This window comes from Phyllostomus discolor, chromosome 9 (assembly GCF_004126475.2).
Source record: "Phyllostomus discolor isolate MPI-MPIP mPhyDis1 chromosome 9, mPhyDis1.pri.v3, whole genome shotgun sequence".
In the NCBI taxonomy this organism is placed as follows: Eukaryota; Metazoa; Chordata; class Mammalia; order Chiroptera; family Phyllostomidae; genus Phyllostomus; species Phyllostomus discolor.
In genome coordinates this window covers 24,395,239-24,422,948 of record NC_040911.2, presented here as the reverse complement: position 1 = coordinate 24,422,948, position 27,710 = coordinate 24,395,239, and positions in this window count along the sequence as shown.

Sequence of the window (27,710 nt, the reverse complement as noted above, 5' to 3'; positions counted from 1 at the left end):
GATCCATTTACAGTAGGAAAAATGGGGCTGGAGAATAGCCTCACAGGATTCTCATCCAAGCATCTACATGACCACACCCTTAAACTTTGAGCCCTGGAGATAACATCTAAACCTCAGTTGTATTTCAGCTCCAGGCCCAGAAAAACAGCAAGGCCAGGTGGCCATCACTGTGGCTGACATCAGGACTAGCTGCAATGACTAACAACCCCATGCCCTGGCACCAGCCCATAGTTTAGGACCATGATTTTGAAAGAACACACCTGGAAAGCTGATGAATTTTCCTTTGAGATCCTCCCCTAAGGCCTCCAGATAAAAGCCTCAAGACAAAGAACCTTTCTCTCTCTTGAAGACACCTGTGCCTTTCCCCACCTCCTCTGTCCCCAGGGCAATCTCTCTCTTTCTGGAACACACGCTTAACTTTCCCCCACTCCCTCCCCTAGGTTCTTTCTCTGCCTTTCCTTTTCCTAAACCCCATGGCTCCTTCTTTTGCCTCTGTAACTTGTTTCCTGAGTCCACACAGCCCAGCTGGCTCACTTTTTCTACCTGTGTGACTTTCTAAAGAAATTTTTCTTGTATTTGAGTCTTGCTCTTAATTCTTTCATAGCCATAACTCAAGTGATGAGGTTGCTGAAATGAGGTCTAATCCTGGGTAACATTTCGGTGCCTTTTTGCTGCTAACATTACAACTGTACTGTTTTCATAATAAGAGAACCTAATTCAAATTACCAAAATATTGTTTGGTCCATCATCTGTTTTTTTGGTGCATTTTACAAGATAAAGAAAATTCCCAATGAAATTAATTACCTTGGTTTTTTTATGTTAAAATTTTAGAGTGCACTTTAAAATTATTGAGAGGAATGAATATGAAATAAAGCAATGCATTGTGGAGTGAAAGTTTATTGGGAATACAATGCTTACAAATATAAATCAAAGGGGTTGAAATTTAGTAATTTAGTATTGTGAAAGCCATGCTATTTCTTTTAAGGGTATGTGTCAAAGGATTTAGATCTAGGACTTTGACTGCAAGATCATGGCCACGGGAAGTTAAGGCAAGCTCTGCACAAATGATTTGGATTTTGAAAAGTTAGCATTCACATTCTAACTTCCAGATTTTGGAGGGTGGGTCTCCCTTGAGGGTTTGTGAGCACCAAGCTCCACACTTGCTTAAATGTTCCCCATAATAATCCCTAGATTTGTCCTTGGTGGGGGCTGGAGGCTTTGGGATCCCAGGGGAGGATTATGGTTAACATTGTTATTTAAAAAGGCAGTAAACAAATAACAAGAAATTCACCATAGGGCATGCATTGCCTTGAGCTTTGAGATATGGATATCTAATGGGATTTTCAAAATTATATTGCTGGTTTTGTTAACAGAACAGATGTGGACTTAAAAAAAAAACAACACAATATGTCTCTGAATGTTCTCTAAAGAGCAGTTCCCTGACTTCTCCACCAAAAGTGAGAGGCTCAACTAATAGGATACATTTTTGTGACATTTTTTACCACTTTTGCCAATCCAAGTTCATTGCATTTTATTTGATCTCAATGATTTCTTCCGTTTTATCTCATGACAAGTCATTCAGATTTTCCTGAACCTAGAGAATTAACCCTTTGGATTATACTTTTGGTATGTACTAGCAATATTTAACATATTTAAATCAATAGCAAATGTCTGCAAATAAACTTATCTCCTATGTATGTACAGTTGTCTTATACACCCTTAAGATTTACCTCCTTTTGACTTCCTCAAAGATGACTAATATTTCATTAAGAAGCTTTAAAAAGACATTTGTTGTCTTTTGTTGTTGTTTGTAACACAAATTCACAATGATGGTAGAAAATTTGGAAAATTTAATCTACATAAAAGTTGTAATCTTACTATTTTCAGAAAACCAATGTTATTACATTGGTAAAATGTTATTGGCCTTTTTTCTTATAAGTAGACAAATTATTATTGCTATTGCTTTATAAATTGGCATTCACGATCTATGCAATTTTGTATCCTGCTTTTCAAATACTACTCTTTCAAAATAGATTATTTCCATTATATTGAGAAAAAGCATTTTTCTTACCTCATGCTTGGATACCACAGTTTATAATGTAAGTATGTAATTATTCATTATGTAGATGAGTTGTCTCTTTTTAACCATCTTCCCATTTCTGAGTATTTGAATTATCACTGGTTATTGCTCTGTGCACACACACAAATACATATGTGAGTCGGGGGAGAGACAGATAGAAGAGAGCGATCAAGACCTCAAAATATTGCAAATACTCAAAGACCAACCAAAAGAGTAAAGCAAGGGCTATTCATTCAGAGCTTGCTATACAAAAGGAGTCAGCCACCATCACTTGTATTTTGGCAGAGACTCAAAGGCAGGAGCTTTAGGAAAACTTCAGGAATGTCCTGATCGGGGGCTGTTGGCATGAGGAAGGAATAGGCAGGCTATCTAGGAACCACTGGGCAACCCATGCGATTGATTAAGAATGTTTTTTTGGCCTTCACTGCTTAGTCCTAAGTTGGAAGTGCAAACAAAAAATAGGAAAATTTCAATTATTAATCAAAACCTGGCCATTTGGAGTCTAGTATTACAGCTGTAATTGTTTGACGTCCTGGATTAGTATCAGAGATAGCAGTCTAACTCCCTATAATTCCAATGGCTGGCTTTCTGCTTGGTTGTTATGGATAAGGCGTTGGTTTCCTGGACAGTCTGTAAATCAGAGTTTTATTTTAATATACAATACAATCTGGTCACTGTTTGTATATTTAGTCTCACAATATACACAATCTTTAAAAAATACTTCAAATATATATGAAACATGTTACACAAATTGATTATATCCTAGGGAACCATAACTCTCAATAATTTCTAATTGATATTATACAGACCTCATGAAGTAATCAAATATAGTACATTTGAAATCAATGTAAAAATTAGTATAAAATTAGCAGAGAGAAAAATACAAAGGACGAATGAAGAGGAGAGAAGGAGGAAGAGAAGGTAGGTGTTGGAGGAGAGGTGAGGAAGGGAGAGGAGAGGAAACCAGCATCTACAATCCATACCAACAACCACAAACACGCCACACTTGGAAAAGTAATTAATACTCTTCTAAAGAGGACACAATCAAAAGGGAAATTTCAATTATTTGGAGGGAATGTAAATACCACATATCAAAATCCATGGAATCAGATAAAGTAGTACTTGGAGTGAAACTCATGGCTTTAAATGTGTGTATGTATATATATATATATATATATATATATATATATATATAAACAAGACTTCAGTAAAAATCTGTGCATGTATTTTTTTTCAAACTTATTTAGATTATTTCCAAGTGTACAGATGTGTTTCAAGAATAGTACAAAGTAGTTTTGAATAAATCCAGATTTACCAATTTTTCCTTACTTGCTCTATCATTCTCTTTTTATGTATATATAAAATATATTTACTTTTTCTACATTTCAGAAGAATTTGGATATATTATACCATTTAACCCTAAACAGTTCAGAATATATTATTTTACAAATAAGGAAAATATTGCACTTCAGTTAATGAATTAATTTTAATATTGATAAAAGAATATTAGGCAATCTATAGCCCATATTCAAATTTCACCCAAAGTCCCAGTAATATTCTGTATGCTAATTTTGTCTTATGATCTATGTCAGACTATGCATTGAATTTAGCAGGCATGCCATACCTCACTAGACCAATTGACCTGGAAGAGTTTTGCAACCCCTTTTGTCTTTTATGAAATAGTTTGAAAAATGCTAACACTTCTTAGTTTATAGATATCCCTCAAGATTTCTTCACAACTCAACTCAGGTTACTTATTCTTGGCAAGAATAAAACATAAGTGATGCTGTGTTTTTCCAGTTTATCACTCCAGAATGTTGTTTTTTCCCATTATTAGTTACATTAAAGCTGATCATTTGATTGAAGTGTATCTGCCAAGATTTTTTCATTATTTAGTGTTTTTCTTTTTGAATAAAAACTTTTATGAGGAGATTCTTTGTGTCTACCTAAATATCCTGTTCCTCATCAAATGTTTACCTTTGTTGATAATTCTTATCTGAATTATTATGTCTATGATAATTACAAAGTGGTAGTTTTCTAACACCATCATTTCTATATTATTGGTGGGCATTCCACTTTAAGAAAGAGTTTTCCTTTTATTAGGTTTATTTTTTATTTGTTTGTTTATGTGTTCTTTGTCAGTAAGGGCTTATGGATTTTTATGGCATTGGTATCAATTCTTGACAAAGTATTTTATGCCTTCTTAGGATAAAGCAATTAGAATTTGAGATTTTTGAAATAAGTGACTGAAATTCAGCCAAACTTCTTTCCTGAAAAACAAGATTTGGAAGTCCTATCATTAGTGTATTAAAATGCTTGCTTCTCCACTATGTTTGAAATTTGTCAATAACATGGAAACTTGCATTTTATTTTGCAATTTTTGTTTGCTAATGGGATTGCAAATTTATTTTATATTTATTTGGATATGCTCACTTATATTGTTTTTGTTTTTTGACTGTTGGTATTTTTTTTTAATTAAGGGTACATATTTTGATATTCAATTGTTTTTAAAATGTCTTTCCTGCCAATAATATTTATGCTGCAAATAAGTCCCTGCAGCCCTACCTCACCACCTCAGGAAGTTTCTCTAACCCTCTTTCCAAAAATTATTCAGGAAAATGGCCAGCCTCTAACTCTCTGGTCTGAAATGCAAGCCCCTGGTGTTTTATTTATTGTTTGCGACCTGACATCTGGTGCAGCTGTAGCTTCTGTAGGGCTGTCACCTGGCTGCTAATTTCTGCTTTATCCCGGGACACTGTAACTCAAATTAGCCTCAACTGTGTTCCATAGCCTGAGGAAAAGTCCTGTTTTAAGCCCCATATTCCCTCCAGGTACAAGAGACTTGGGTTCTGCTTATCTCGGGGAGGAATTTTGACAAGGAGAAGATACATTTCGAAGAATACAGACTGTGCGGCCAAACCTGTGATGTTTCATCCAGATCTGTGGTTCTCCGTGTGTGGTCCCAGGTGCCCCCAAGACCCTTTCAGGTGGCCAGCAAGATCAAAAGCATTAAAATAAAGACATCACATTTTTTCACACTCTGAGTGTACTATGGAATTTTCTAGAGCCTACATGATGTCTGATATTGCAACAGACTGAAGGTGAAACATAAGAATCGGGCCATCTTCTATTCAATAGATTTGCAAAAGTTAAAACAATAGTGTTCTTCTCATTAAAACTGGTTCTATTTTTAAATGTAGTTATTTTTCAAAATATGCTATTAACATTAGGGTGTAATTGATTTTTACATTTTTAATTTAAAGTTGTCTTTATTTTTTAAAGTTTAATTTCTAATATGACATTATAATAGATAGAACTTGCATGAATAAAATTAGCACTGTTCTCATTTTAAAATAAAAATAATAATAATTATGTGACCTCTCTGCCGAAAAGCCAATAAAAACTCTGCATGGGCTGAGTTATGCCCCCATGACCAGCCTTGTAGAGGCTTGTAGACACCACCCACTTCCACTTGGGAGGTGTTATTTACCTTCTTTTATATCCTCCGAGGATTCCATTTCTTTCCAATCATCGGCCCTTAACAGATGTTGTCCCCTCTGTGAGGGACACTTGCCCTAATGTCCTGCATGGCTGACTCGTCTCCTCTCTCAGGTCTCCTTTAAAATCACTTCCAGGGAGATACCAATCCTGGACTGCTGCCCGTCCAACCTTCAACAGCTCTCCTATTGTTTTGTTAAGCACCTGGTCCTTTTCCGCAGAGATCTTGCCAATTTAGTAAGTGTACCAGGGAGCAAAATAACTCAAATAAAATAAGTTCATGGGCATGGCTGCTGCTTCCCCCTCAACAACCCACTGTATTGCTCACTTCGGTCTCTGATTTTTCCATTCTTTTTCCAAACTCTGAGGAACACTCCTTTTCTTTCTAGTCTATGATAGATTCAAAATTACACATTTTAAATAAATTTTCCATAATGTAGTTATTCTTTAATGCGGAAGTTCTAAAATTCTGCCAGAGTTGATGCCTTGTATAGTTTTTACAAGGACTTTTGAGTCTTTATACACTAATTCTAAGCATCTGAACGAGAGAAAATTATATGTCACACATATACACACAGAGTGCGATCCTACTTAGCCCACAAATACATTGAAATGCACTAAGTTATCTGATCAAATATATTAAGTGATGATTTGTGATTATTTATGTATAAAATTCCGAATAAAGATATTGTGCAAGCTGTGTTTCATGTCATCTCCATTATTATTACCATAAAGCATTTGCTACATGATAAGTGAACTCAATGAAAATACGTTACAGGATGAGCCTGGGATGCTACAAGAAGAAAAGGGTTACTAGGTGTGATACCATTCTTGCCAGCTCTGGTAGACTTCTGGGATGGTGGAAGATTTAAAAGGAATTTTAAAGAAGAACAGGCTCAGAAGATTAAAAAGAGAGAGGAAATCCACTCAAGAAAAACAATTTTAAAGGCACGATTAAAGATGCAGAGATATCCCTGACTTGTTTGTAGATTGCTGCTGAATCACTCGGGATGCTGAGAATTGATCAGGGATTCTACACTTCAAAAGTAAATGAAGATTAAAAAGTAGATCAATTGTCACCAGAGTGGGTCGCAGATCCCCTCTGAACAAGAGGATGTCAACTTTCTACCCTCTCCCCTTCTGTGTACTTTTCTGTCTCCCATTTAAGAAAGTACATACATCTAGGAATATCAGTGCTTTCATGCTACCTGAAGTCGTGCTGGTCATGGAGAAAAACAACCTGACAAACCCATTCCCTTTAAGGTGTATTTACTTTGGGGGTTAGTTTTCCTAGAGAATAATTCATTTGAAAATACAGACTTGATGAAGAAACTGCAAGGCCTAGAGGATTCATGACTGTTCCCGATGCCTGCAGTAACAGAGAAGACAGCACTGGTTCTCTCAAGGGACACTATTGAGGTACTTACTATTCTTCATCTTTCACTTTCGACAACACAAAACTCTAGCCAAGTCTCATGCAAACATATAGTGAAGTGAGCATGATTCACACATCTCTCTCTCTTTTCCTTTCTCTCTCTCTCTCTATACATATATCCTCACCCAAGGATATGTCTTACTGACTTCAGAGAGAGAGGGAGAGGGAGGAGAGAGAGAGAGAGAAACATCAATGAGAGAAACATCGATTGGTTGCCTCTTGCAACCTAGGTATGTGCCTGACCAGGAATGGAACCCTCAATCTTTTTGATGTGTGGGATGATGCTCCAACCAACTGAGCCACCCGGCCAAGGCTCTCTCAATGTATTGGCCCAATTTGCTTCCTCTGTTGGACAGGTCTATATGGTTAACCTAGTTGCAAGAAAAGTCTGTTTGAGCCCAGCGGGAGAGACAACAAATCCTGTCACATCCTCTTCCTATCTAGAGGTCCCTGACCAATTGCATTCTCAATGATACTGTTTGTTCATCTGGAAATGAGAATAATAGGCACTGCTGTGAAAATTAGAGATGACATGAGTACACATAGTGGGCACTCCATAAATTAGCTGGTTCGATAGATATTATAGTTGTATAATAGATAATGCAGTTACATGAATAGGACTGACTAATAAATGTAGAACTTTATATAAGACACCTGATTCTTCCTCTCTACATAACATATTAGGTATGTTATGCATAGTATATATGCCGTTCCTGCTTCTTTTTCTATATGTGCAAATCTAAGCTATCTACCCATTTTACAACATTGTCTGATCAGAAGGGGCAGTGGCCATAAACAACTGGGGAGGCCACCTTTTTGTTGCCAGCAGCTATCAGTTCAATATTTGTTTAAGTTCAATGTTTATGTTAAGTAACACTTCCTCATTATTGTCTTTATTGATGCCATCCACTGTTCATAAAGCCTCCTTACTGGATTTCCATAGCACCTTCATATATGCCTATTTTATTTGATAATGAAACACTTCATAGTTAACCTATTTCCCATATTATAATTCCTGTACAACATCCCCCAAGTAGATTGTGATTATTTTGAGAACAGGGAGTATGTCACACTTCTTTCATAACTCATGATATCACATGATGGGCAATATCTGTATATTAAAGATGATTAAAAATATTTGGCGAACTCCATTGAAGTGAGGCTGCGGGGAACGAGGAATGACACGCACAATTCTCTCCAATCATTGCTGAGCCTCGTTTCATTCCCACTCTGCTCACTCTGCCCCCCTCTAGGGACCCGTCGGTGAATGCAGGTGCACCTGCCATCAGTTCGGTGATTGTGCCACTGTGGCAAATGGAAAGAACTTTTTTTATTCACATGTTCTGTACAATAGGCTCTCCCATTCTGAAATGGAATACGTTTCTGGTATGATTGCTTCTGAATAGGAAAGTTTCTGTAAGAAGAAGTTGAAAAGAGTTTGCTCCTGCTCTGACACATTTTTTAATCATTACTGTTTGCCCCTCCAGTGCGTCCACCCATTTCCAAAGCCAGGCTCATGATTTTGATGCACCATCATGGCTAAATGCAGTATATCATTTCAGCAGGCTCTTCACATTGTGTTATTGTTAATGACGCTTTTTATTTACCAGAACCATAGGCAATATGATATTACTCTCATTCAGTGAGCCCGGCAGGAGACTTTTTAAAAGTGTAATGCATTTGGTCTAATGTCTCTGATCAGGTGGATCCGGCCTGGAAAAACTCCAAGTTGGATAATTACATTTTCACTACCTATAATTTCCACCACCCCTTTGAGAGCTCGTAGCATTCTTCTCTTTTTATACTTCACACGTGTGTCGTGTTTGCTGAACACTATTTTAAAAGGAAAAAGAAAATCAGCCAGTTTTAACCTCTGGGAGATGAGAGAAGTACCACCAAAAATGGAAAGGTCAGAATGAACGCTTCTAAAAGTGTGACGTCATTGAAGTTTGTCTTTATGTCTCCTTATTCCTTCAAAATATGTGCCCTTTTCCATGACCCATTTTTCTCTTACTTTCAGATAAACAATGTTCTCACACTATTATGATTTTCTCAATAATGAGAGAGTGTGATCTAGGAAAATTATTCTTACTAAAAGGTACATATTATGCTTGATAATTTGTGCAGAGATGTTTGAATTTTAAAAATAGCTGCTGCAAGGGGACAGGCCTAACACAAAGGGCCGGATTTCCAAAGGCAGGATTTTAGAACCCATCTCCTAGAAGCAAGGGGATACTCTCAAGTGCTGAGAACAGCACCCACACCTTAAATCCTGGGTTTTTTTTAGGTAGAAAGAAATACTATATTCTACATTGTATTGTGTCTAATAGGTTACATTAGCATACAAGGCTCTTGGGCATGTGTGACAGGGTCAAGGAGAATGTTTTTAATATAAGAGATTCCAGGATCAGTTTTTAAAAAAACGATTAAAACCCCTGAAGTTAAGTGATGAAGGTGAATGACTAAGCTGAATATAATAACATCTAGGTACAAAAAGGTATGACCTTGAGATCCACAAAAGAACAAGATTAATTTTCCATCCTGACTTGTAGAATCTGAAAGGTGTCTGTGGCAGGACATTGATCCTTGTATCATCATTAGATGAAGGGTAACTGTTCAGGGTAACTGTTCTGTGAGTGTGTATTGTTCATTTCAGTGGTGTTTCATATTGGTTTTTCATTGGGCACATATGATGTGTTCTTACTTCTTTCATATGGCTTTCTTTCCTTTGGGAATCTGGATGCTTATAGGATCCCTATAGTCTATTTTAGTCCACATAAATGCCTCATTCAAAGCTCTACCTCATTGTCACATGGCTTACTATCTAGGCACTTGCTCGACGGACAACGAGAGATGACATGACTGTAATGGAGGAGCCTGCCGTGTATTTATGGTATATTAATTAGGTCTATAATATTAAAGCAGTCAAAGTCAACTAATGTAGATTTTATTTTATACATTTCTCATTTTCTCTTCCTGATATGCCTTGATGTGTTTTGATTTTGTGCAGGCTTATGAGGTGAATTTGCTATATATCAAGCTAGATTACTTTTTTTTTCTTTTTTAGATATTACAAACACATACCACTTTTATCTCGAAATTATTTGAAACAATACTGGGCAGGATAATGGATTCCTCTGCTAGACTGGACTCAAGAAGGGCCAAGGTGACTCTTAAGGGCAGGGGCCACACATCGATTCACATCTGAAAGTGGTGGTGGTAGATGGACGGAATCAACTCTGTCTCAGAATGTCTAGAACAGGAACACTTTTTTGAACAAGATGATAATTTAAATTTTAGAGTATTGCATTTTAAGTGCTGGCAACACACAAATGGAAATATTCCAACTGAGCACACACATTTGGGAGTGATGCTATTTAAAACTAAGGAAAAAGATGGTATTAGGAGACTCCTTTTTTTTCCTTTTCTTTTGAGTTCCTTTTAAATGCAATCAATGGACCCAAAAGCTCAAACCTTTGAGCTTTTATTCAAAGTCTCCAATTCTTTTGCTCCTGCAGTTTGACCTTCCTTGGTCATGAGTTCCTCTATCTCTTGTCCTATTTTGGCAGTAAATTTGGATTATATTCTCGGTCTAGTATCTTGTGCTAACAGTACAGGTTTGGGTTAGTGTGAACTTTGAATACCATCATTCCACAACTTCTAGTATTTTCCCATTGGTTTTAGAACTACAGATATAGTCCGATAATGACACATCTGAAATTTTTGTTTGTAGTGTATTCAAGTTCTGTGACTCTCTTTGAGGATCAGAATGTCCCTGTATTAGTTTCTACTGCTTCTTTAACTTCACTGTTTGATTAAATGTCCTTGTTTTTTAAAGCACAATTCAACAGCCTACCCAAATTTGGCCATTGCTTTCTCTTTTAGAAATCTTATTTATACTTAACCAGTCAGTCCCACTAGATTCATTCTTACTTCTAGACTTACCAGTCACACTAGTCCTACTAGACCTACTAGAGCAAAGGCTAACAAATTTTGTGTAAGAGGTCAGAGACTAAATGTTTTATGGTTTTGGGGATAGATGTGGCCTTTTTGCACATGTTTTGCATATTCTTCTTTGTACTTTTTTTGGAATGTTTGCTATTACAACCCTTTGAAAATGTAAAAAAATAAGTTTGGATTATTCAAAAACTTACTGACCCCTACACTAGAGACCAAAGGGAGTAATGAAAATAGATTGTCATTCTGTAAAGAGCTCAAGAAGACTGAGGAGAGATGACGAACCATTGTCACTAAAAATTAAGGAAATAAAATCAGTGATCTTGGGATAGATAATTTTACTAAAACGTTGCTTTCTAAAGGAAATGCAATCACTTTCTAACTTTTCTGTTCTATTAAGTGTGATGTTTCTTTTATCTTAGATTTAAAATAGAGTCAATATACCCCTGCCCTTCTCAAAGTGTTCAAGTAGCCCTATGCGTCTATTATTTTCTTTAAAATTGAGTAGAGTGTGTTTATAGTTCCTCCTGGAAAATAAAGCCATCTTGAGTTGACTTGTAGTCTGACTGGACTTCATGAGTCGGCAGTATTTGAGTAAGGCTGTACACTTAACAAGCTGTGTAATAAGATGAACTTTCAAAATTATTGTTAATACTCTTGGCATCCCACTCTTCTCAAATAATTATGTTTTGATCCTAAAGCATTTGCAAAGTCATATTTAATGGAAAATATTAAGACCAGAATCCATGTTACCTGTCACTTGACTTAGTCGTAAGGACAGACAGATCTGTGGAACAAGTCTTTGTAGGAGAAGACACAGTGTAGCAAATTGAAAGCAAAAAGGGGGACAAGAATGCCAGAAGAGAGAGTGGGGAAAAGGCCCACGATGACAACAACAAAAACTCTTACTACCATTTGCTTGACTGGACTTTCTTCAAGAAACTCCATTTCTTAGCAACAGGATTAACTACTATGTTTCATAAATCCATACTGATATCCAGAAAGGTCAAGTCCAGGAAGGGCCATGATATTCAAGAAACTATTTTTGCCTTCACAGCTGTTGAATTATCTGGGCCAAAAATCAGTCTACTTCCTGGGAAATCTCTGCTGTCCTCCATGAAAATGAGAAAAAGAAAATGATCTGCTAAGAACAATCTTCCTTCCTAGCTGATGGGATAAACAACCAGAAAACACACACACCCTCAAGCAGAGGGTCCAATTTTCTTGGCTTGGTGAATTAACATTACTGAAACAAAAAGGGCATGATAAAATAATTCAAATTTTCTGTGGCTCAGTGGGGATTTCTGATACTTTCAATGGGGGGTAGGTCATTTGAAGAATTCCTTTGAGGTCTCTGATATTATATATTCAGCGTCTCAGAAATTTGAGTGATTTGTTATCATTTAAAAAATTCAGCCAGTGCTTCGGGTTGCATTTCAGTGTTTTGGAATTCCTTTAGTACCTAGCACAGGGCTTCTCCATTGCAGGGATTCAATAAAAATATATTAACCAATTTATTAAATTTTATCCCCAAGCTACCCCTGAACCTCTTAAATCTCTTCCATCTCAAATTTGTCACTCTCGATACATGAGCAAAGGAAAGGACGATGCACCCCTCTGTGCCCTGCCTTAGTCACTCTGTCCTTACATCTAGTTACACAGATTTATTTCTTTTAATCAGCCCTGATCAAACAATCCCTCTAACCAGTTAACCTTTCAGTTGTTTTCCCTTTGTTTCTGAAAATTTGTCTTCAGCTGTCTTCTTTCATGGAGTTCAGAAAGAGCCAGAACAGGTGGATGGTCTGCTACCCAACAGATCCAAACTGTGGTAACTTAATCAGTAGAAATATGAGAGAGACTATCTATCCTCCCCCTCCTGCACTCGAAACACACACAAACACACACATACACACACTGACATGCACAGGCACTTGAGCACAGTCTTCCCCATAGGGGTCCATTCTGTAATTCTAACCAATAGATAAATGCCCATGTATTTGGAGTGTTCATATCCCAGGCCCAAATCAGGTGATTAGGTGATTAGGTGATTAGTACCTAAAAAAAATGTGTTGTCAAACAGATAGAAACTGAGGGCAGAAGGAGTGGTGATATGGGAATATGGTAGAGCACTCCTTATGTTGGTGCTCCCTCATTAAATATATCTTATTTTAAAATATATTAAGCATTTAAAATATTTTCTGGTATTCATTTAGCACAAATAGCATTAAATTTTACATGTTAATGTGTTTAAAATTATTTTTAATGGAAAAAAAAGCACTGTGAAGTTGCCAGAAGCAAAATTACTGATTTCAGAACTTATTTTGAGGAAACAGTATAATATTTTTCTTAAGGGACAAATAAATTAAAATTTCTTTGAGTTTGTGGAATATTAGGTCATTTTGCTCCATAATTTAGTTGCTTTTATTGCAGGTCTATATTTACCTAATTTTCCAGACATTCAAATTCCTGTTGACAACCTGATCACTCAGAGACATTCTAGGCTAATTTCTCTTTGTTTTAAGGTCATGTGCTTTCATTGGGAAATCTAATCCCTTCAGAATGATGGGCAAACTAGGGAGAATTCTCTTTTCTTAACAACAGCAAAACTCCAGGAAGATGCTCATCAAATAATTGTCAGGCTTGAAAACATTGAAAAGTCATCGTCTTCTGTGATGTGCAGAATAATTAAATGCAACATCAGCATGACATCAGTGGTAGATAATTTTCAGCCATAAAATGTCATTCTCTCACATTAACTTGAGGGTTGTTGGAAGTTTTTGTCTCCATTTCACCAGACAGAGTACAAAACATTGTGACATGCTTAATATTTCTTCCGCCAAGATGTCCACTCTGATTCCTCACCCTCTACAGAGTTGTTGATTTCATCCTGCATTTAGCTGCCAAAAAAAGCGATTGCGTGTGCAGCACCAGTAACAAAGTGAAAATGAATTATGCATCAGAAGAAACTGCATTTGAGTCAAAAAACTTAGACTTCAGCATCTTCAAATTACAATATGATTTAAGAAGGAATACATTTAAGGAGATAGCAATGGACTGAGGTGAAGGGGTCAGCATGGGCCCGGTTTAATATAATTTAGCTTTCAATTATTTATTTTTTAAAGAGCTACTAAGCACACTGAATCTCTTTAATGGCAATGTCAAAAGTATAGAGACTGGAGAAAAGCCATGAATAATAGTGACAGATTGTTATGCATGGTAATGTCATAGGGCCTGCTGCAAACCGAAGCGCTCAACAGAGCAGCAGGAGCAAACACCAGCCTTCCACTGAAAGCCAGGGACACAGCTCCCTCTCCCACCCCCTCCACCACCCAGAGCTGTGAAGACAGCTGAACTCTGCTTCCTCTGAGATCTAACTGGCTTTGTCAAAAAGGCCATTAAGGCAATCTGTCCACAACAATTCTGTATTCCTCTTGACAACTGGAACACATAATTATTTGTTTAAATTGTCCACTTTTAATTTTATTGACAGTAAAATTGATTGAGAAAAATATCCTCCTGCATTCTCTGGCAGTGACTAGAACTGCAAAAAGTGCCCCAGAGGACCTGAGGCCACTATTTGCCCCTCCTTCAAGAACTCAGCCATCAAGTGAGTGGATTTGCACTTTTTCAAATATATAGGCCAAAATATGTAATAGATGTGTAAGTGTTAAAAAGTCTGATGTAAATGAAAAGTGTTTATTAATACAGAGGAGGAAGGAAAAGATCACGGTCAAGTAAAGAGCCTAGAGGAAGATTAGGGATCCCCATGGTAACTCACCCCCTTGCCAAGGGTCCTGTGCCCCTCTGCCCACTCACTACTCACTCTTGCTCTCTTGCCGCAGACAGCATTGGCTGAGAAGAAATCCTTTCTATGTGCTGTTCCTCACCTATAGGAGTAATTCACCTCTCACATAGCCACTTCTTTTTTTTGGAAGGAAATCTTATCTTTTTAAAAAAATTTTTTTAAAGATTTTATTTATTTATTTTTAGGGAGGGAAGGGAGGGGAGAGAGAGAGAGAGAGAGAGAGAGAGAGAGAGAGAAAGGGAGAGAGACATCAATGTGTGGTTGCTGGGGGTTCTGGCCTGCAACCCAGGAATGTACCCTAGCTGGGAATCGAACCTGGGACATTTTGGTTCCCAGCCCGCGCTCAATCCACTGAGCTACGCCAGCCAGGGTTTTCACATAGCCACTTCTTGAAGTGAAACAAATACCTGATTCTGTCTGTCAGCTGGTCATCCTGCCACACTTGGGCAGTCTTTAGGACACTTGGAAGTATTGGAATTCTTATTCCTTCTCAGAACTATACCATTTCCTATAGCACGTCCTCTGTCTTAGAGCCAGTTGTTCCACTAGCCCACTCTTTGTTGCTTAGTGCCAAGCAACAAAGCGCATGTCATGTAGAAAAAAAGGTGGTGTCATATGGGAGGAAAAGAAAACAGAACTGGGTACCAGGAGGGCAGATTTCTAGTCTTGGCTCTTACGTGTTTATTTAGACAACTTTGCAACATTGTTTCTTCAACTTTGAAGTGAACAGATCGGTTATATCAGTGGTTTGAAAGCATATATATGTATAAGCATATATACACACATATATAAGCATATATATGCTTACAAACATATAAGCATATATAAACATATAAAAGCATATGCATACACATATAAGCATACACACACACACACACACTCATATAGCTTATCTCTTTAGTAATGGGCTATTCTTTCAAAGCAATTTTCTTTCACAGACCCTGCAAGTACTGAGCAGACAGCAGAGCCCTGCTAGTCAAGCAGAGATGGGGAACCCACGGTGTCCAGGTTCCTTCCCACCCCCAGCTGTGCTCCTCGTGTGCTTTGCAGAATCCAGTCCTAACATCAACAGGATAGCACGATTTCTGAAATTCATTCAGGTTCTAAATTTCTTGGATTTCCTCATTCTATAAAACAGTTTATTCTAAACTGCTACTATCTTAAATCTCATCCTACTACCATCTGTACTTTTTAAAAAATCATGGAGAGAGAAAAGCTAAAGCTAGAGGAACACTTAAGGATACAATTTCTCAGAAAAGGAAGTTAATTGTTTCCAATTGTACATCCAAATGGTTCTAAGTGATTGCCTGACCAGTAGAGGCTGGACCAGATAAAATGGCAGCTCACAGACATGTTAGCGTCAGGGGAAGAAGTCTATAAAGGGAGTACCCCTTCACGGCATCACTGATAGATAGATCCCTGGGTGAAGGATGCTTTCCCATTGCCAGGAGCCAGTGCCAGGTCACCGAGAGTTTTTATTTCAATTTCATTTTGCACCCTTGTGCCTGAGGAAGGCAATGCTTTCCTGATCGTGCAACGCATGTATCTCTGTTTTGGGGGGATGATTGTAGGGCATGTGGTGCTGAGAACACATTGCTGCTTAATTATGAAAATACATAACAGCAAACTGCCAATGGAATGGTATCAGGGGAGGAAGCCAGAAATTCCTCAAGCTCAGCTAGCTGTAATTTGCAAATCACATTATAAAAACAAAGTAACTAAAAATAAATGAGTAAAAACTTGGATAGAGACCAATCTTGCTTGATACCTACACAAAAATGAACTACCTTTCTGTTGAAATATCCAGGGTAACTACTGGTAATAGCTGGTCCCAGACTTTGATCGGCCACATTGGAGGGGGGTCTTTCATGTTTTTTCAAATGGGAAAACAGTATTTTAAAAGCAAAATTACATTCAATCTGTTCAAGTTAACAAAACTAAAATATTCGTAATTTAGAGAAAATAAGAATATTTTAGTTTAGAAAAACAATGTTAAAGAATGGGCTGAACTTCAAACTGAGTAGCATTTTATCTCCAAAGGAGCTGAGAATTTATTAATTTCAAGAGTTAACTTTCTCCAGGATGCTGTATGGGGTTTGACTTTGAATACATTATTTTCATCATCACATAGTCCCTTCTCTCCAGCCATTCAGAGCTAAGCAGTGCAACCCTTTTTTTGTGGAAGGGGGAAAGGAGAGAAAGGGGCTATGAACAGAGCTCTTTCGTCCCAAGCCAGTGCCACCACTCTGAGTTCCTGAACCCACTTTCATGCAGATCTCAGGCCCTAGAAAAGAATAGAAGCTTTACGTTCAGCTAACACACAAAACATGAGCTAACTGCTAAATCCGTAACTAGTTAAGGTGTAACATCTTGCCCCTCCTTTAGAGATTAAGTGAAAAAAACAGTTAACTATAACTTGGTAAAAAAAAAATCATTGCACCGGAGTAAAAGGAAATACGTCAGTGGGGATGTGTGTGGAAGAGAGTGAGAGAGTGCTCTCATCGTAATTGTCTAACTCGTTCTTAGGATCCAATACAACCTGCTAAGGACAGCTGCAGTCAGAATTAGGGGTACTTTGGGATATTCACTGGTTTGGTGGGGTTTATCATGAGATAATACTCCATGACTCCCTTGAATGCTACGCTTTCTTTTCTATGAAACAGAGTGACTCACTCTACGTAATCATGACAGTCATCTGATCGATGTTGACAAGGGGCAGAGAGGCAAATAATCACACTGAATTATTATCTTGTGACACCAGTCAGAAGAATATAGGGTATCACGTGACCAATCTGATTGCTCTAGTCAAAAAAAAGATTAAGAAAGAGGACATGATTATGAAAGAAAAGAAATTCATCTTGTTTTACTTTTCATCATTTTTATATAAACCTTGCTCAGAAGGTTTTGTTACGTTTTGTAGCTCGTGTGAGATACCCCTTTCCAAGTCACATTGACATTCAGCCCAACAGCTAAATGGCACTTGGAGAACAGAATTTGCCACCACCAAATATGATGTCTTTTTGGCATAAGGATTATTTTAGAAAGATAACGTGTTGCCTAAAAGAATTTAGAACAAAGGTCCTATAGCAGGAAGGAAGCTGTTATCAGGGATAAACTACAAAGAAAATGGGCTAGGTGTGATGGGCTCAGGGGAGACAGGCAGCGCCTGGAGAACAAAGTTCTCTCCGTGTCCCTATTGTCTCTGCATGGCATGACAAATGTTCTTCCCATCATCCTGGTAAACATCTTCCTTCCCTCTGGGGTCCCAGACCACCCTTTTCCTTAGCTAAGGGAGATATATAAGACTCAATTGCCTGACTGTCTTTGACCCTCTCATGTCTATGTCAGGCTCCTACAGGAGCCTGTACATAATTAATTTTTTCTCCTTTTCTGTCATATGTTATTTCAATTATTAGCCCAGCAAGAAGAACCTGTAAGGGTAGAGTAAAACACTTTACTCCCCAACACAACTAGGTAGTCTCAAGAATCCGTGTGTTAGAGGAAACTTTGTCGTTTCAGACAATCACACCAACAGAAAGAAGAGTTTCTTGGTGGCATTATCAAGTTCCTAAGTATGACCACATAATCCAGGAAGGCGTGTGTCATCACGTTCAAAACAGGTAGTCTATGCTGCAGCATGAATCTTGCCTCTGAGTTGGGCAGGCTACTACAAAAGTGACCAAAGTGTTGGTGCGATTTTGTGATATTGCCTGCTGTTCTCGTTTTCTTGTGATGATGTAAATGAAGGACATTAGATCACGGAAGGACATTAATGCTTATCTAATAGAATCCTCTCAATTACAGGTTTTAAAATTGGTACTAAGAAAGTAGAGCATTTTCTAAACAAAGTCCAGTGTTTTCTCTTCTGCATAAGAGAAAGAAAGGGAGATAATCATACAGTATAAGGAAATGACCCCTTCCTAAAGTCACATGAGCATTTGGATAAAATATGCAGCCTTTTCCCTGTCCAGGGTATTTTACTGTTGTTGTTTTCATACTGTCTTATAGAAATTCTCCATGAAGAGATTTATCCATATTGTCACAAACTGCTGGACATGCATCTCCACTCCATATGTAAAATCTCACCTCTTTAGTTTAGAGATGAGTTTTTACTCTCCAAGGACTCATTTTCCAAAACACATAGTGAGGACTTACCTGTTTATATGGTGTATTTCATATGCAAACCTAACCCGTCCACAGGGACGCTGATTACTTACAGGAGATGGTAATTATGAGGACTTTTAAGGTTAGAGAGGTAGACAATGTTCCTTGTCAGTGTCCTAGGGATTCCAGAGGTAGAGTCTGCCCCTGTGATATGATACTATTGATCTAGTGGGATTGCCCACAGTTGTTGAAGTGCTGGAATTCAATCAGCCTCCATAGGGAATACCACGAGATGGCAACATTGGAGTTTTGTTCTTCTTGGTCCTTGGGAAATTGATGGGGGTAGGTGTGTGTGTGTGTGACAATTGTGCCTTTTCTCTTTTGCTTTATCTCTCTAGGGCTGGTTTCATCAGCATATTTTTTTTAAGTGCCTTGAATGTAGATGGCTTCTTCCTGCTGAGCTAGTCAAAGTGCTTTACATACATTATCTCTCATTTGTCCTCCTCTAATCTGCACTGTTTGATAAATGTCAAAGGAATCAAAGGAATGTCCCTTTTTTTTCCCCCTTTTAATTTGAGGGGGAAACCAGGACTACTGCAAGGTTAAAAATACAGAAGGGTGATTTTTCCAAAATGGCATCCAGCTCTGGAATTCCTTTATAATCCAGGAAAAAAGAAAAATATCTTATTTGATTTCCATCTTACTCTTCACCGGCAGTCCACTCTCCTTTCTTTCCTATACCTAAAAAAGGCTGCATTTCTCTCTCCTTTTTTCTCCATGGGATGAGCCATGTGAACCGTGTGTTTTATGAAAAGTGAGCAAAAGTGATCTCACTCCCTGGCTGAAAAGTCCTCCTTGGTTCCCCGTTTCCTCTCTTCTCCATCAGTGAGTGCTGAGGCAGAGCTGCCCCTGCCCCACGAGCGCACACTCACACACTCACACACACACAGGGTTTCTGTGTGAGACAGATATATTGAATCACGGAGATTGCGTGGCTATTTCTCATATCAGTAGAAATTAAGTCTATTTTCACCAATACGTCTTATTTGAGTAATACTCAAACATAATGAAGTGATAACACTCGGCTACTTAAAATTTCTTCAGAATCATAGAGTCAACAACTGGACAAAAAACACTTTCTCATCAGGCAAATAATTTAATTCCTCTAATGTAGATTTCTACAAGTCAATGAAGTAAGTATATGTAGCTACAGGGTGTTATTCCTGGCACTTTTCTATATTAAAAATAATAAATTGTACTGATTTTTCTTAATGTAAAAGTAATGCATGTAAATTGAAAATAATTATGGAATACAAAAAAGCTCAAAGAGAAAAATAAACATAATGTATTCTCCTGCACCCAGAGATAACCACTGCTATTATGTGGAAGCATGTAAACTAATTTTTAATAAAATAAACATTGGTGGTGGTTGTCACACCACTTTCTGGTTCCTGTAACAAGAATTACAAAACTAAAAATGTTTAATTTTTTAAAAATTTTAACAGCGATTTCAAAGTTCTCAAAACAATAAGAAGTAGCTAAGATGATCCAAGTAAAATGCCAAATTCTCAATTAAGGAAATAACTTATGTAGTTTACAATGAGAACTGTTAAAAGGTAAACTGAGGCATTACATAAAATGTTAGGAGTTTATCTGAGTAAAAATCAATTCGAATCCGGCAGGACCCCACTCTCAGTCCCTAGCCCCCTGCAGCATTCTCTGTTCTGGAAGTTGTCCTCTGAGGAAGGCCGCCCATCCCCCACGGTCAGAGCCCCTCCCAGGCTCCGCCCATATCCAGTGACTGTGCAACTTCAAAATATTCGTACCTTGAGTCAAGTCACCTCCGAAGAACTGTTTCAACTCCAGAACTCTCCGTGAGGTTGGTGGAGGACTCTGTTGAAACTACACCAGGATTTAACTTTTCCTTCAGCCCAATTGTGCTTCCCTTATTCCCTTAAAGGTTTTGTTTCCAAAAATACTACCCAACAGACCTCCTGTAAACAATGTCTGAGTCAGAGTCTATTTCCTGGTAACTCTCTGTGACAGACAGCATTGTTTACTGCATCTTCAGTATAGACTGCTATTGCTAATGACATTTATACTCCAGAATTAAAATTTAAAATGTCCTCTTTGAGAAAAACACTGTTATAATCTTGGACTAATTCAATAAAAAATACCCTTTATTTCCAAATCTTGTCAAGCTCACACATACCCTAAATTGTGAGTGTATGCACTATGTTTGAATTTTGTTCTCAATTCCTCATCACAGAATGAACCTATAATGATTAATGAAGAGAGAATAATCTATGACCTTAAGATCAAAGACCCTGCCAAATCCTATCAGCATTTTTTTTGAGCTGCTCAGCTTTCCAACATTTTGGAACTACATTTGGTCATCCCCGTTAAGAAGCACGACTAGAGACAATCCAAAATAAGAGAAAGATGAGGGATATCACCCAGTATTACACAGTCAATCTGAAATACACAAAATATTTGAAGAAGTAGATTTATCACTAAGGATATGAGGTCACACTGGACATATAAAGATAAAAAGAATAAATATTATAAGAATGAAGCTTCTTCTCATTAGCAACAGAGCTGTCTCCCAACTAGAGAAATATATGCTGTGAGTTCTTGAGCGCACTGGGGTGAAGGAGACTGGAAGCCAGAGATGCTGTGAAACTTCCCTGTGTTGAGGTGTGAGCGGCTGACCGTCAAGGACCTGGCCTGCACTGATTTTGTAACACTGTGGACTTGGACACGAAACGATCTCAGTTTGAAGTTCATATCTAAACAATGTGGTAACAATGTGGTAATATACACAGAAAGGAAACTTGTGCACCAGATATAGAACCCGTGTTAAATAAGTGAATAGATAAATCTGTACATGAGCTTTGATAGTTGTAGATACAGATATGTTCCATCTATGTTGAGACAGCATCATAGCTTTGGTTTATTTTAACTTGTCTAGAGAATTACATTGCATAAATACGGAACAATGTAATGATCATTTTCTTTGTGGAAGGACCAAATATTTTTGCTGTGGGTACACACAGTTATGCTAACATTTATCTTTGTGCAACCCTCAAGCACACACATGTAAGGATTTCTCTAGGATACATAAATAGGGATGGTACTGTTGGGCCTCAGGGTGTGAGAATCGTCTTTTTTAATAAAAAAGAAAAACAAATTATTTGCCAAAGTGATTGCATAGATATTCACTCCCACCAGCTGTATGTAAAAGTCGGTTGCCCCGGCGAGCATCGACACTTGCCCAACTTTTACTGATTTTCTACCAGTGTATTGGGCACGAACTATTTTCTCAAAGAGATTTTACGTTTTACTGTGCTGATTACTGACAAACTGAGGGTCTTCCCATATGAATTTGAGATATCTCTCCTTCCTTTTCTGTGAAATGCTGATTGATTACCCATAGTGTATATGTGTGTGTGTGCACCTGTGTTTTGACATGCTTTCTCTCACCTCCCCCCAAATGTGTTCTCATGAATAGGAGTTCTTTATATATTCTATTATAATCTTCATTAGTTATTTATGTATGAAATATCTTCCTCCAGTTTGTGGTGCATCTTTTTATATTCTTAAACTTTTGAAGAAATGGGAATGCTAATTTTAATATATTGATATTTCTACATCCTTCCTTTTATGGTTGTATGTGTTGTCTTATTTAAGAAATTATTTTTATGCCAAGATCTTTAAGGCACTTTTCTATATTATTTTAAAAATTTTCGTCTTTATAATTTGACATTTACATGTTAATTTTTAACCTATATCAATGATTCCTATTCATAGTGTAAAGTAGAGATCCAAACACATTTTTATGGACAAGTGGTGTTCCTGGCAAAATTTACTGATGTTGTTCCTGTTCACCCCACCCCCACCATGAAGCAGTGCACCTGGTGATTAATCAACTTCCCTGAACACCTGGGTCTGTTTTCAACTTTGTAGGGCTCTTTCTTTTCATTAACTCACCTTTATCCCCCACCCCTAGATTAATCACTATAACTTCACAATAAATCTTGATATTTGGTAATGTTTTCATCATTCTTAGTGTCGGGAGTGCATTATTTATTCTTTTTTTTAGATTTTTATTTATTTTCAGAGATACAGGAAGAAAAGGAGAAACAGAGGGAGAGAAACATCAATGTGTGGATTCCTCTTGTGTGACCCCTACTGGGGACCTTGCCAATAACCCAGGCATGTGCCCTGACTGGGAATCGAACCATCAACCCTTTGGTTCCCAGGCTTACGTTCAATCCACTGGACTACAGCAGCCAGGGTGTATTTTTTATTCTTGCACTTTGTTCTCCCAGGCACAATTTTGAATCAACTGATCATTTAAAAAACAGAAGGAGAAGAAGCTGCTGCCACCACCTGTTGGGATTTTCACTAGAATCATATTGTAGCTATAGTTCATTTTAGGGAAAATTACATCTTTTTAATATTGCATCCTATTATCTATACGCATTGCATATGACTTCATTTATTTAAATATTTCTAATGTCTTTTAATAAACATGTATACATTTTCCCATACATTAGACAAGACTGTCTAATAGCTTGCAAATTCTATGTTTTTAAAGATTCATACTTACCTTCAATTTGTGATGATTGTATAGCATATTATTTTGTTTTTTACCTTCTTCCAACATACCTATCTTATAGAAGTGCAATTTATTGAAATACAAATTTTATAGCCAGCAATCTGCTAAATTATCTTATTAATATTTTTCATAGTCATATATCCTGAGGAATGCTAATATGACCATATAAAAGGGATGTTTAAAGCCCTATGAAAAGTGGAAGCAAAAAGAATAAAAACACTTGAAGATATGTAAACATTCCAGCCAACATCATTCCAGTGATGGAAAAAATTTACAATAAAATCCTCATGAATGGATTTTTACAAATCCAGCTTTTGTGTTTTTCACTGGGATGTGTCAACTGCTAAGAAATTGTGTTCTGCCTTGTTCAGATACCAGATTCTTTTCTCTCTGGAATGATGCTTTGGGGTTTATGATAGATAGAAGAGTAAAATCTAACATCTCCCCCCACCTTCATCCCTACTTCAAAAGAAACTGCTCTGTTTGATCCTCTTCCTGAAGTTCCTATTGACAGGACATCAATCATTTTATTTGTATACCACTTTTCACAGCACTAAAAGTGCTTCACAGAACTAGTAACATCCCGGTTCCCAACACAGACTGACAAATTATTTGTTCAAAAGGCAAGCTTATCAAGCCTGCACTTCTTACCTTTCTGTGTGCAGAGCTATATTGGCTGAATGTGAAATAAGGGTAGAAACTGGTGCCCGTGCCCTTAGACAAGCAGAGGCACTGAGGACGTCTCGGGGAACGGCAGGCTGCAGGCTCCAGGGGTCTGAGAGTCCATCTGTACCTGTAGGGAAGAGGACGTGCCACTTTCTCCAATGAGCTTTCATAGGTAACTACCTCCCTGCCATGAGACTCAAATCATTGTGTTAATATTATGTGCAATCACTATTCTAGAGGCTGTACTTGGTAACCAAGTCTCAGTGGTCAAGGTGATTATATATAAAACTGGACAATTGCTTTATTATAAAAAATATACAATCATGCTTTTAAAAATTATTCTTCAGTATGGCTGTTCTGCTGTAATCAGGTTTATTTCCTCATTTTCACTTCAGGCATTTCATCTTCTCTCTTCTACCCTACCCACATAATCATTGTCCCTGATTATTATTATTAGTAGTAGTAGTATTTTTATTTAAAAATGTAATATTTTCTTCTATTACTATTTATCCCCCTTATACCCTTTCCCCTCACCATCACCACACTGTTGTCCATGTCCATGAGTCCTTTTTCCTTTTCCTTCAACCCTTCCACCCCCAACCCCTTCCCACCCCAAAGCTGTCATCCTGCTCTCTATCTATGAGTCTATCTCTATTTTGATTGTTAGTTCAATTTGTTCATTAGATTCCAAGTGAGTGAAATCATATGGTATTTGTCTTTCTCTGACTGGCTTATTTCACTTAACATAATGCTCTGCAGCTCTATCCATGCTGTCACAAAGGGTACAATTTTCTTCTTTTTCTTTTTTAAAGATTTTATTTATTTATTTTTTGAGAGGGAAGGAAGGGAGAAAGAGAGAAAGAGAGAGAGAGAGAGAAACATCAATGTGCGGTTGCTGGGGGCAGTGGCCTGCAACCCAGGCATGTGCCCTGACTGGGAATCGAACCTGCAATGCTTTGGTTTGCAGCCTGCACTCAATCCACTGAGCTATACCAGCCCGGGCAATTTTCTTCTTTTTTTTTTTTATGGCCAAGTAGTATTCCATTGTGTAAATGTCCCATAGTTGTTTTATCCACTCATCTACTGATGGACACTGGGGCAGCTTCCATATCTTGGTGATTATAAATAACACTGCAATGAGCATAGGGGTGCTTATGTCCTTTCGAATTAGTGTTGTGGGTTTCTTCGGATATATTCCCATAAATGGGAATTTATCTGGGTCAAATATAGATCTCGGTCAAAAGGTGCATCTACTTTTAATTTTTTGAGTTATCTCCATACTGCTTCCCACAGTGGCTGTGCCAACCAACATTACCACCAACAGTGCAAAAGAATCCCCCTTTCTTCACATCCTTGCCAGCACTTATTGATGACAGCCATCCTGACAGGTGTGGGTTGATATCTCATTGTGGTTTTAATTTGCATTTTCTGATAATTAGTGACATTGAGCATCCTTTCATATGTCTACTGGTCATCTGTATGTTCTCTTTGGAGAAGTGTCTGTTCATCTCCTTTCCCCTTTTTTAATTGGGTTGTTGGTTTTTTGGTGTTGAGTTTTGTAAGTTCTTTATAAATTTTGGATATTAACCTGTTATTGGATGTATTAGAGAATATGCTCACCTTTTCCATGGGTTTCTTTTTTTATTTTATTGATGGTTTCCTTTGCTGTGCAAAAAAATTTAGTTTGATATAGTCCTATTTGCTTATTTGTTTCTTTTGTTTCCTTTGCCTCAGGAGATACATCAGATTAAATATTGCTACAAGCAATGTCCAAGATTCTACTGCCTGTTTTCTTTTAGGATTTTTGTGGTTTCAGGTATAACACTTAATTCTTAAATCCATTTGGAATGTATTGTTGAGTTGAGTGGGAAGGTGGTCTAGTTTCACTTTTCTGCATATTCTGTCCAATGTTCCCAACACCATTTATTGAATAAATTATCCCAATTATTATTAACACATTTTCCTTATCTTTTCAGTAATAGGATCACACTGGCATATTCATCTCTCTGATCTAAATAATCCAACCTAAATTTATGTTCCTCTAATTCTTTCTAAAGAATAGTATTTTAGAAATAAATTAACATTTGTATACATGTACCTATGTTGTTATTACTGTGTATGAGTCAATATTGGACCTAAGTAACATGATCATGTGAATTTCAATTTGAGTTCTGCAGTTCAGCTTTGTAATCTTGGTGTAATATGTATAGCTACAAACACACACATACCATGTGCATATTAAATTATGTTGTATTACTGTTCACAGGTTGCTTTAGAAAATTTCCTTGCTTCCTATGCTGCTGTTATTCCTGTTAAGGTATGGCTGTATTATTAAATATTTGAAAGCAGAGGATATATATCATTGTTTCTTAATGTCTCCTAGATGCATAATAAAGAAATATATATATTATGTACATATAAGGATATTAGGAAAAATGTATTCTAATTTTTGAGTGACTGGAACTACTAAGAAATATGATAATTTTAGTTTATGAACTCTAAATAGTAGAGGAATAAGGCAATATTAAGTGTGTATACAATATATATAATTACCTACATACATTTGCAAACTGATATATATAATGTATACAATTAATTTATATTAATAAAGAAATTAGGTACTTATACTATACAATTATATATATAATTTACACATAGAATCTGTCTCAATAATATAAAGTTAATTATAGCATTAAGACTATCTCAATAGCTACTAAGAAAAAAATAGGTTACTCTTCAGAAAAATAAAATTCAATGTTTGTCACTAAAAAAATAAGGAACATGTTATGGCCTAGAAAAAAATATATTTATAGTACCTCACTTGTGCAAATATTTTCCTCTCAACAAATTTTTCTATTAGCATGTACATTTATAGTCATAAAACAACCTTTAAGCCACATTTTACTAAGCCCTAAAGCAGAGAAAAATCAAATGCAGATGTGGAATGGGAGCCAAACAGATGCTGAAAAACCCTGTCTATATCCTAAAGGAATCCATTCCCTATCAGAAAGAAACTTAATTTCTACTATAAAGAATTTGATTATGTATTGTTATACAAAATGTGATTAATGTTTTGTGGTGATTAATCAACTGCAAAATATATAATTATGCCATCTGTATTTTTCTAGCTTCTTGTCACTTACATATTCTGCAGGGGAGTTGGGAGGTGGGGTGTTGGGAACTTGTAGCATTTGAAGAGCTTTAAAGCTACAGGAGACGACTCTGGGGAACAGCACAACTTATAGGCCTGGTGCTTATTCTAATGAAAAGGAACGCAAATCATAAACAAAGAGTCCCCCAAAGCCCCCTGGCTCCCTGCAGAACAGAAGACTCTGATAAGAGAGGCCTGGGCCTGCCAGGCACAGCAAGAATTAGCTCTCCCAGATAAAATACCATTTGCTCTCTCTCCAAGAACAGGTTGCAGACTTCGTCTTGACGAGTAGATGTAATGGCCCCAGTGCCAGCCAAGGATTTATCATTAATTTTAGTGTGTCAATAAAGTAAATATCTTTGCACTTCTCTTCCACTACAACCTAAGATGAAA